Source organism: Patella vulgata, chromosome 3 (genome assembly GCF_932274485.2).
Source record: "Patella vulgata chromosome 3, xgPatVulg1.2, whole genome shotgun sequence".
NCBI classification, from domain to species: Eukaryota; Metazoa; Mollusca; class Gastropoda; family Patellidae; genus Patella; species Patella vulgata.
In genome coordinates, this window is record NC_065881.2 from 6,070,768 (window position 1) to 6,083,724 (window position 12,957).

The 12,957-nt window shown below is 38.4% G+C and overlaps 1 long non-coding RNA gene across 1 annotated transcript in view; it reads left to right on the top strand.

Annotated features, from left to right (window-relative positions):
- Nucleotides 1–607, top strand: part of LOC126815970 (uncharacterized) — a 66,139-nt gene extending 65,532 nt beyond the window's left edge. The window contains exon 4 of the long non-coding RNA XR_007678141.2: nt 174–607. This is a non-coding gene — a long non-coding RNA (uncharacterized LOC126815970). The remainder of the gene's footprint in view (nt 1–173) is intronic.
- Nucleotides 608–12,957: the final 12,350 nt, after the last annotated feature.

Below are 12,957 nucleotides of genomic sequence, written 5' to 3' on the forward strand. Positions count from 1 at the left end.
GTTAATGGTCTTCTGTAAGGCAGGGACATCGAAACTTTAAATATATGTTCCTTTTTAGCTATACATGTACTTGGTTAATTAAAATGACTTAATGAATGAACGAGTACGGGATATTTATCAGATTATGATGATGCCAGGTGATTTTATAAAACACGTGTTTTTAATAATTACAGGTACATCCGGTTAGAGATGAACCCAAACCAACACCAGATATTGATGAAACTATGATGGACTTATCCAAGTTATGATGGAATTAATTAGAGAACATTTACTAACTTCCTCTTCTGATATCGGATATCAACAGAAAATGCAAAAGGCACCTTTGATTTAAAATTCACTACAGATTGCTAATTGAAAACTCTTTGATTTCATATTGTTTGTCTTCTTCTTTTTAAATTTGAAAGTATATATCCGCCATAACTGTAAATATGTATACAACGCCAGGGTACCAAAATATAGAAAATTTTGAAATTTGTCAATTCCGAGAACGCTGTTTAGAGCGCCTCTAGCATTCCAAATTCCAACATGAAACCCTTTAAAATACATGATAATGAAAGAGACAAAAGCCTGATTATAAATGAATAGACTAGTAAAAAGGTTGAAAACTTTCATCATTAGGGCATGGGTATTCATGTATTCAAGTAGGAAATTGATCAGTGACCGACCTTATGATCTAAGGCGAACGCGTTAAACGGTCACCCAACTCCACTGATTAACTACAGCAGAAGGAAACATTAACTGAAGCGGATGAAATGAACAGGCGGGAAATTTCTCAGAAGTCACGCATTACCTGTCTCAAGTGCTTCTTTAACTGCCTGTTAAGATTTCAGACAAAACAATAATTAAAGACCAGAATATCACCGTCAAGTTGTCTTACAGGTGAACACCTCTGTTCAATTATATATACTTAGATCGGATCGAGACTTCACTAGTTCTCATAAAATATAGAAAACACCAACTATGTTATAAAAGTGTATTATTCTGCACCTACTTCCTTAAGAGTATGGGGGTTGGATGGCCGAATTGTTAGCATGCGCGCGCTGTATCATACGGTCTGTCATTGAGTCAACTGGCGGGGTTTCGATTCCCCGGTTGTACGTGACAAGGAGTAGGGTCGCCTGTCCAACCTCGTGGGTTTTCTCCGGGTCCTCCGGTTTCCTCCCACTGCTAAAGACCCCTACGCGCAAGCGAATGATTGAAATAAAATTGACCCATGTGTTAGTCCCGAAGTGACCTAGTTTGTGTCGAGTGGACGTTAAACCCCATTTCTCTCTCTCTCTCCCTTAAGAGTATGTTATGGGATAAATTTCGCCCTAACAGCGGCGCTACTCTTATGTCGAATTCCAACTGTCAAGGGGTCGTTTACGTGTACAGTATACGCGGGACCTCTGTGTTTGTCCCTCCTGAACGACTACACGATACTTGCAAGGTGAACCCAGGCTGAAAATTACCGATGTGTGTTATCGCCCAACATCGAATTTCTGTCTTTGTGGTTAGGGAGCCAGCTATTCTGCACACAGAGGTCCGTCTACTTCATACTTCGAGAATAGATCTCTGATCTAAATATCCGCCATATCTAAACATTTAGTATACTATTTAATAATGCGTTTCTACTTCGAGACAACTAAATAAACTTTTTCAATTTTATTATGTGTGTGAAATAGCTTTATTTTATCCGCTTCCAACGAAGTGATATCGCAGACAATTCAATTTTATTGTGTGTGTGTGTAATAGCTTTATTTTAAATCCACTTCCAACGAAGTGATATCGCAGACAATTCAATTTTATTGTGTGTGTGTAATAGCTTTATTTTAAATCCACTTCCAACGAAGTGAGATCGCAGACAATTCAATTTTATTTAATGGGAGCAGAATAAATACTCAACTACACTCTCGAAGTATACTCAGTGCGTTCGACTAAAATCGTCGATTTAGGAATTAAAATGTCGGTCATCTAGTTTAGTGTGGATCTAATTGTAGGTAGCCTAAGTGTAGTATTTGAGCCAGTCTCAAGGATTGTTAAAATGTACCCCAACTACGATGTTTATCAATAAGCCTAGTCAGCAATCAATGAATTATGTAAATTTATTTAAATTAGTAACTAATTCACAGGTATGTAGTTTGTATCAAAAGGTCAGCAAGCCCTATATATTGTCAAGTGAAATAAGGTCATGAACAATTGGTCCTACCTGTCAGTATGGTAAACCTATTATACAAAGTCTAATTATATACATTAATATATGTAGGGTATAAAATATGTTATTAAATTGTATAGAAACTGTGTCAATATGAACATATATAGACACTCCACTCAATAATATACGTGTTCGCTGGGTTCTAGAAGTGAGAGGTACCGGGGTGCCCGGAGAAAGTTACGAGGCTTGTGGCCCTACTCCTTATCACGGTCTAATGGTTTGACTAGGTTCTTTTAATTAAAAAAGCGGTTTAAGCTTTCAGGTTTTAGAAAGTAAAATGGTAGGCATATATTGTGGGAGAGAGAGAGAGAGAAGAGAAATGGGGTGTAACGTCCATTCGACACAAACTAGGTCATTTCGGGACTAACATATATGGTTGGATCGGGGAATCGAAACCACGCCAGTTGACTAAATGACAGATCTTATGATACAACGCGCAAGCGCTAACCATTCGGCCATCCAACCCCCTCAAGCAAACTATTGAAATAAAATTGAACCATATGTTAGTCCCGAAATAACCTAGTTTGTGTCGAGTGGACGTTAAAGATCGCCTGTCCAACCTTCTGGCTTTTTCCCGGTTCTCTGGTTTCCTGTTACTTCTAAAGAGCCTTTGCAGACATTATCCCGGGTTGTATATGTATTCACCCGTACCTTAAATGTTAGCTTATGGCATGACAGTTTAGTGAAGAATTTTAGCCTCATAGTATAACTAACAACAGGTACCCGTTGTATCGTACGATACTGTATTATTCTTATGGCATAAGCTAACAACGAACATTGCCATTAGTCAATACAGCAGTTAGTTAGTTTACCGACGACGAATTCCGAATGACCGAATTCCGAAAACAGCCGAATGATTTTTTACCACAGGAATCCTTTAGCTTAGCCTATTAAACTAGGCTACTCAGTGGCGTAGCCAGAAATTTTTCCACGGTGACGGGAGCTAACATTTAAGGTACGGGTGATGTATTATAGAAAGCTGTGTGGGAAGAATTTATAAAAGTTAAATGTGTTTATTTGACAGATAACGGATATATGATAAATGAGAACACGACCATTATGTCTAGAATCAATATGTCACGAGGAGATAAGAATCATACATCAACTCTCAACATTGATATTCAAAATATAATCATCCTGTCTATCCAACAGTAATAACATTATCAGATCATGGTACATATATACCTGTCTATCCAACAATAATAACATTATCAGATCATGGTACATAAACTGTGATATAAAACATCCTGTATAGCCAATAACAGTATAATCAGAACATCATACGAAATGAAATGAAAGGAAATGAGGTTTAACGCCCTACTGTTCTGCTCCAACTGGGCTAATGAAGACGGGCATACGCCATACAGTGTGCTAGGAGGGAAATTTTACCCGGAGAGCGGCACTACGACCTACTCTTATATCGAATTCAAACTGTCAAGGGATCTTTTACCTGCAAGCCAATGTATACACGGTTTTCGTACCATCCGAACGACTAGACACTTGTCCTTGTTAGGCCCTCCTTCCTGCACCACTGACAAGGGGAACCACGTTCTCGGCCAATGCAGGGATCGAACACGCGACCTCCAGACTAACGAACCAGCGTCTTACCCACTTAGCCACCATGGCTCCCGGATTTTAGAAACAATTCTTCTATGAGATTTTTTATGTTGTTTGATTATTTGTTAGAAGCGATTACCGGGTGATAGTATTGACGTAGATATAATAATTGTGTCAGTAAATCTGTAAGATATAATCAGCAAGTATTGTTTATTTAATCTGTGTCAATACCATAATACATACCACGTTGTCTACACAATTACTTGGCACTTAAAGACAAAATAAAATATTCCTTAGTACTTGGCACCATAGATATATTTAGATCATCTTGATAGGACATCACTAGGTTTTTATGCCCAGACAGCACCTTGCTCAGTTGTTGATAAGCACTTGTAAATGTCTTGTTTATTGCAACAAACACTTGACGAAATTCCGATGTATATATCTAAACAGCAGAGAACACACTATAAGCTTACACAACAGGGTTACATACAAATCCCAGAATGAACGAGAGAGAGAGAGAGAGAGAGAGAGAGAGAGAGATGGGTTTTAACGTCCACTCGATCAAAACTATGTCATTTTGGGACTAACATATGGTTTAATTTTATTTCAATAATTTGCATGCTTGTAGGGGTCGTTTGTAGTGGGGGGAAATTTGACCGGAGGACCCGGAGAAAACTCACGAGGTTGGACAGGCGACCCTACTCCTTGTCACGTACAACCGGGGAATCGAAACAACGCCAGTTGACTCAATGACAGGCCTTATGATACAACGCGCACGTGCTAACCACTCGGCCATCCAACCCGCCCAGCAGTACCAACTAATCTGTCTATTATTAAGATACTCTACTAACATTAGGTATCTTACCACAGGCGATGTGATGGTACTTTAAAACACGTCTTTGAAGTATGTGTTGCTGGTAACAACCCGCCCAGCAGTACCAACTAATCTGTCTATTATTAAGATACTCTACTAACATTAGGCATTTTACCACAGGCGATGTCATGGTACTTTAACACGCCTTTGAAGTATGTGTTGCGTGATATCTGAATCTAGGTCGGTGATTTAAAGTGGAACTGTGCCTTCTATAAAAAAAAAGGCTGTATGAATGTGTTACAAACACGGAAAACGCTAGATCGAAGACGGTCTAGCACAAATGACGTCATTGAGGCTCGTGGGTTAGGGTTAAGATAAGGTTTAGGGAGGTCCCGGGTTCAATTCCAGTATTGGCCGAAAACGTTCCTCGGGTTTTTCCGTCCAGATTTTCCCTTGTGATGGAGGACTTGGCAAAGAAAGGTGTCTGGTACTGCGATTTGGACGAAACCGTTCGAAAAAATCGAAATGGGAGTATGCAATAGCAGCACTCTGAAGGCAGAATTTACTTCGTAGCTTATGTCCCTGTTTATGAACCCGTTTGGTGTCGCAAAGTCGGAATTAATAACCGGGTCGGTGCCGCAAAGTCGTAATTAATAACCCGATAGGTGTAGAAAAGTCAGAATTAATAACCCGGTTGGTGTAGTCGGAATTAATAACCCGATTGGTGCTTAAAAGTCGGAATTAATAACCCGATCGGTGCACTAAGGGGTGAATTTCGTGGTTTACAAACGCAATATGCAGAGAGTGCTTGCCGTACTCATATTATAGATGTTCAATATCCTTTATAGTTGGTGTTTTCTATATTTTATGAGAACTAGTGAAGTCTCGATCCTATCTATTTAGACATAATTGAACAGAAGTGTTCACCTGTAAGACAACGGGATGGTGATATCCTGGTCTTTAATTCTTGTTTTGTCTGAAATCTTAACAGGCAGTTAAAGAAGCACTTGAGACAGGTAAAACGTGACTTCTGAGAAGTGTTCAACCCTTACGGCTACAATCTTTGAATATTTGACTGAACGGTTTTATCGCAGCCAATCTGGGCGTTGATTCTGTCTCAAGATACGTGATACAGACAATTAACTTGTTCAAGAACACTGGAATGTGTTGATCAGTAACATCATATACCCTATCTTGTAGCTATTTATTTACAGAAATACTATTGTCTTGCAAACATTCATTTAATTCTTAGTTTCATCAATTTGGTTAGCATTTTCGAGCAGAAATGTGTTTCTTAATCTGAAAACTTGTCTCGGATTGGAAAAACCAAAAACGACCTTAGATCTGTTAAACCTAAAATAGAGGTCTTTACGCCATCTTTTATAAAGATAATACCTCTAATAGTAAGAGTAAGAAACCCACAATACGCATAACAAACGAAATTAAAAGAAATGAAATGGTTTTTAACGTCCTACTGTTCTACTCCGAACTGGGCTAATGAAGATGGGCATATGTCATACAGTGTGCTATGAGGAAAATTTTGCCCGGGCAGCGGCACTATGGCCTAATCTTATATCGAATTCCATCTGCCAAGGGATCCTTTACGTGCACGCCAATTTATACACGGAACCTCGGTTTTTCGTACCATCCGAACGACTAGACAGCTGTCCTTGTCAGGCCCTCCACCCTGCATGAATGATAATATTGCTAGAATTTTTGCTCTTGAAATTAATGATGGCAGTAGATTTCATTAATTAATATCTTTGGCAAGTTGGTAGATTCTCACATATGTGGAATTGTACTAAATCAACTTAGTCTGTAATTGACATATTGTTACATAAAAAGAGCTCTTTAACCAAAACAGGTCTCAATAATTTACCACCAGAATTACACGTGAGTGGAATTATTCTAATTGCATCATTTGACTTAAAGTAACCAATCATATCGTTAATTGCACAGGTTCAGGGCCAGGAACAGGCTTTATGTGCGTGATGTCCAGGAGTCTTATAAAATAAATCATAGTAAAGTTTAAGTCAGACTACCATTAGATTCCAGGGAGGTTCCATTTGAGTTTCTAGACAGCCGCGAGGCTGGCTAGGGCTGAGAAATGGTTTTAGCTAGTATTGTTATATATTATGCTTGTATCCATATATGTATTCGGCTATGCTATATAAAATGTAGAAGCGAACTGTTGCATTGTTATTCCTGGTAAGACAACCGTCATAAGAAACTGTAAGAAGTAAATACACAACGTGAAGCAGAAGTAAAGACAACTAGAGACAAATTCTAGACGATCACAAGGCTACAGAAATATGTAGTAAGAAAAGATGCATGGGTCATATGTAGGATGTGGCAACCGGTTCCCCTAATCCGCTCTCCACGTCAGACAAAAGACCTATGGTGCTACACACGTCGGAACATAACAAACGAATTCTATTTCATTTTCTAAATCTGTGAGAAACAAATCGATAAATAATTAGAAAATAATAGAAAATACCGTGTAAATGATAGAAAAAAATCTACACAATTAATAATTTAATAAATCGATAAATAAATAGAAAATAATAGAAAATAATGTGATAGAAAAAATATCTACACAGTTATTAATAGCTATAGGCTGGTTTTATATACACCAAATACCATGTTAATAACTGACGGAAATAAATATATAGTCCCTGTAGCTTTAATAAACGCACTTGTCATTCAAATATATAATATATAGGTATTTTTTACAATCATAATATATTGTAACAGTAGTCACCATTCCCCCATAGAGTGCGTGTCAACACTATAGTCTTCGTGCTTCAATAATTCCAATATCATTCCTATTGTTCGATCAGAGCGAGAAATGACAGTCTATTTTTACTGAAAACAGTCTTCATTCATCAATCTAGTTTCACATTCTTCATAGATTTTATGGCAATATTTCGTTAGTGTTTATATCTTTATGTTATGGCAATATTAATACAATCCGTCGATATACTCACAGATAAAGAGACTTTATAAGGACATTAATCTTATTATTACATTAAAAATACCCCATAGGCTATGGTCACATAAGGATAGACTTGTTTTTGTTGGGGTTTTTTTTAGGAGCGGGGGGGGGGGGGCATTTTGTCTTAAATATTGGATATCAGAAGCCCATCTTTTCCCCTGAAAGATCACAGATGAAAGAGACATTATAATGACATTATTCTTGGATTACATTCAAAATATCCCCTAGGCTATGACCACTTTGGGATAAGTTTATAGGGGCGGAGGGGTGGGGGTGCAATTTGGCTTTAGAAATTGGGTTTTTATACGTCCCAAGTGATCCTGAAACGGGTATATGCCATGCAGTATAATATGGGAGAACATTTCACCGGGTAGCGGCTTTCCGCCATCCTACTCTTCGTCGAATTCCAATTCGCAGAGGTTCTTTTACGTGCACGCCGACGAATACACGGATAGATCTCTGTTTTTCGTCCTATCAGAACGACAAGACACCTTTTCATTTCAGATCCCCCAACATACACCTGCCCTAACAAGGAAATCGCCTTCCACCCTCGTGGGTTTTCTCTGGGTCCTCCGGTTTCCTCCCGTTGCTAAAGACCGCTACGCGCAACCGAATTGAAAATAAAAAAATGAACCATATATATTAGTCCCAAAATGACCTCGTTTGTGTTTCCATTGCTAAAGACCCCTACGCGCAACCGAAATAAAAAATTGAACCATATATGTTAGTCCCAAAATGACCTCGTTTATGTCAAGTGGACGTTACCCCCCTCTCTCTCTCTCTCGCTCTCTCTCTCTCTCTTTCTCTCTCTCTTTAGTAGTTTAAGAACTTAAATAATTTCTGAACGGCAGCCAGTGTGTAGTGTATTAGAGTATATTGAATAAGATGAATAGTCGAGCTGCTGGCCATCCATTATGTGACAACTACAGCTAGTGTTTTGGTATATTGAATAAGATGAATGGTCGAGCTACAGGCTATCATGTGAGAAGAATAACAAACTGGAGAGATGAGCGATTATAGTATAATAATATGATATATAGTATATTAATCTATCAGTGTATATTATAACTATCAATAACTGTTATATTACTAATATTATAAACTACAGGTATCATGTTCCTTCGTCATATGAGATAGTGTACAGGTAACGTGTTCCAGAATCGTACCTTTTCTAAAAACATCTTTTTACAAATTATATATTATAACTATCAATAACTGTTATATTAAATTGCTTAATAATATATTATAAAGTACAGGTATCATGTCCCTTCGTCATATGAGACAGAGTAAGTATAACTTATTTCAGAACCGTACCTATCGTAAACACCTGTTTACAAATAAAGGTGAAACATTTTGAAATGAAATAGTGTTTACTCCACCAAGCTGTGGGCCCTGAGGAACATTATTCCAACTGTCAATACTTCTTTTAAGTGTACTCGATTTCAGTTTTTTTTGTTCCATCCGAACAACAAGACGCTGTTTTTGGCCTGGCTCTCGTCTGGCATTATTGACAATGGAAATCCCGAGGAACTTTCTCGGCCAACACCGGGATTGAAATGAAATGAAATGAAATGGGGTTTAACGTCCTACTGTTCTGCTCCTATACTGGGCTAATGAAGACGGGCATACGCCATACAGTGTGCTATGAGGGAAATTTTGCCCGGTCAGCGGCGCTACGGCCTACTCTTATATCGAATTCCAACTGCCAAGGAATCTTTTACGTGCATTCCAATATATACACGGGACCTCGGTTTTTTGTCTCATCCGACGGACTAGACAGCTGTCCTTGTCAGGCCCTCCGTCCTGCATCACTGACAAGGGAGAACCACGCCGGAAAATCCAGATGAACTTTCTCGGCCAATACCGGGATCGAACACCCGACCCCCTGGATAGTGAACCAACGATTTACTCACTGGTCCAACATGTCTACCAAAACACAATCTGATTAAAATACACATCTATATTTCGTATCGTTTTTATTATACTTCCGATGGCCTCTACTACATGAAGATCTGTCCTGTTGTAGTGGAAAGTCGCGTCAGAGCTCATACGAGCGGCCTTTGACCCTTTGACGTCAGACATTTGATTAACCAATCAGAGTTGATGTTTCTAGTGGGTTACCCACAGTTCCATACATCACACGCCAAAAACTCGCCGTAACAGGGCGTTTCATTGGCTAATCCCTCACACCATCCAGAAGGCGGGTTATATAACACCTCTTCCAGATTCTAGTATAGTAAAGACAAGTAAAATGAAATTTTAAGCTATAAAAAAACGAAACGAAATAGGATCTGTGTTATAATCAGATTGACCGAAACCTTTTGAAAGGTGGTAAAATTGGCTAAATAGAAGGAAAAAATTGGACTAAATTTTATTACTTTATTAACACCAGACGTATAAAATGGTGGCGTAAAAGGAATGCAAACTTTAAATGATAGTAATTTAAAATGGTAGGGCTGTTTAATTGATCTTGGTAAAGAATCCAGGCGATCTGAGTTCGTTCAAACGTTTACTCTCATAGGCCGAGAAAGTTCATCGGCATTTTCCGACGTGGTTTCCCCTTGTCAGTGGTGCAGGACGGAGGGCCATGACAAAAACAGCTGTCTAGTCGTTCGGATGTGACAAAAAACCAAGGTCACGTGTATACATTGGTGCGCACGTAAAATATTCCTTGGCTGTTGGAATTCGATATAAGAATAGGCCATAGCGCCGCTGCCGGGCAAATTTTCCTCATAGCACACTGTATGGCGTATGCCCGTCTTCATTAGCTCAGTATAGGAGCAGAACAGTAGGACGTTAAACCCATTTCATTTCATTTCCATAATATCACCATCACATTGTCTTATAGATGAAACCCTTCGATAAATTACGTCTAAACAGATATGATCGAGAATTGACTAGTTCTCAAAAAATATAGAAAACATCAACTATATTATAAAAGTGTATTAGAAATGAATTGAATTGAAATGCTCATAGATAAAGCCAATGTTCCTGTGTGTAGACATAGTATATACGGCAAAGCTAAAATTAAAATCCGCAATCATCTTATAAAACTTTAAAATTATCACTAATAGAAATTACACACAAGGTCAAACCCAATCAAATCCTATAATTGAAACTAAATCAACGAGGACTGATTGATTTGAATACGTCTAGGGACACTATAATTTGACTCGTACGTTGTGAAAGTTGAATGTCTAAGGAATATCAGTCAAAATATGGTTCACTTCCGTTCAGTGTTTATAAAGATCTGATGAATTCAAAATTTCACAACATTTGCTAATAAGTGTGCTATGAAGGAAATTCTGCCCGGACAGCGGTACTATGGCCTAATCTTATATCGAATTCCAACTGCCAAGGGATCTTTTACATGCACGCCAATGTGTACACTGGACCTTGGTTTTTCGTCCCATCCGAACGACTAGACAGTTGTCCTTGTCAGGCCCTCCGTCCTGCGCCCCTGACAAGGGGAAACGACGTCGGAAAACTATATAAACAAACCAGTGCCACGTATAAATGTAGAATATTTTGATGGGCCTCTTTTTAATCCGATTCAATCCAAACCGGGAAATTATCTACCGTTGATGTCTTACTTTTGTCTGTGGGATTGGATGGCCGAATGCATAGCACTTGCGCGTTGTATCAGAAAGTTTGTCATTGATTCCCCGGTTGTACGTGACAAGGAGTACTTCGTGGGTTTTCTCCGAGTCCTCCGGTTTCCTCCCACTGCTAAAGACCCCTACGCGCAAGCGAATTATTGAAATAAAATTGAACCATATGTTAGTCCCGAAATGACCTTTCTTGTGTCGAGTGGACGTTAAATCCCACCACTAAGTGTGAAATAATGAATTTAGCGGTGATATATTAGATAATATTGTCGGATACTTGCGATTATCTATGGCCTTAGGTTTGTAAATTTTTGTTATTCTGACCGATTTTCCCTTGAATACCAAAAAACACATTTGCCAATGTCAGTTTATCGAATTTATCGATATGTTCTTTACTAGTTTGTTATATAAATACACAAGCTGGGTTTACAGAGTGTCGATGTTCACTTTAAATATCGATTAATCGATTAATCGATTCCACCAGGATCAATTATAAATGTTTATTTTAAAGCTGGTTTATATTTATATCAGAAATCGTTATACAATACGTGACACATGTCGTAAATCTTGATTTGTTGATAAATAAAACTTGGAGAAGAGAGGGTAACAACGCCTTCCAAATCTATTCAGAATGATCGCAACCATTACTTAACCAATCACAAATCGATCAATTTCATCAATGAAGAGGTTTGGGCCGTCGGGATTAAATATTTGATAACTGGAGCTATAAAGTTTCAGTGAATGGCGGGTCAACGACCACTTAACCGTAAGCATTGGCCTTTGGTGTACTTGTTACTGGCGTGGTTTGGAATCCCCAGTTGTATGTGATAAGGAGTAGGATCGCCTGTCCAACATCGCGGGTTTTCTTCGGGCCTCAGTTTCCTCCCACTGATAAAAACCCCTATGCACAGGCGAATTATTGATATAAAATTCACCCATTTATATATATATATACATATCAATGGAGAGGTTGAAGCCGCCGGTGTTAAATATTTGCTAACTGGTGTTAACAAGTTACAGTAAATGTTTGGGGAAAGGCGGGGTCAACGAACATTCAATCCAAAGCATTGGCCTTTGGTACTTGTACCTTTCTGCATGCACCCAGTGTAGTTGGTCCTACAGTATTGTAACTGGTTGTGGCGGGTTGGATGGCCGAATGGTATACACGTGCGCGCTGTATCATAAGGTCTGTCATTGAGTCAACTGGAGTGGCTTCGAATGCCCGGTTGTACGTGACAAGGAGTAGGGTCGCATGTTTTCTCAGGGTCCCCCCGTTTCCTCTAACTGCTAAAGACCCCTACGCGCAATCGAATTATTGAAATAAAATTGAACCTAGTTTGTGTCGAGTGGATGTTAAATCTCTCTCTCTCTGTAACTGGTTGTTGTTAGGGCTAGGGCTAATGTACCGCTATGGCGACGCCAGTATTTGTTTTAATAAATTAGATAATATTGTTTACATATGAGTGAATTAATTTGTTGCATGAATGCATACTTATAGTAGCAAATCAATTTATAGGCCTAATTTTATTATTGTTAGAATTATCAAATTAATTTCCTCATTGGTTATAGAATTAAGTTCAGGAACTATCACTATAAAAAAAAAGAAAAAAAAAGAATTAATTTCCTCATTGGTTATAGAATTAAGTTCATTAATTAGGAACTATCACTCTCGCAAAAAGAAAAACAAAAAAAAAAAACAATTGGAACAACAGTATATCTAATAAATATGTTTAGACCCACCATATTACCAAAATCTAAGCTCTGGCCAACTTAAAGTATCCCAACT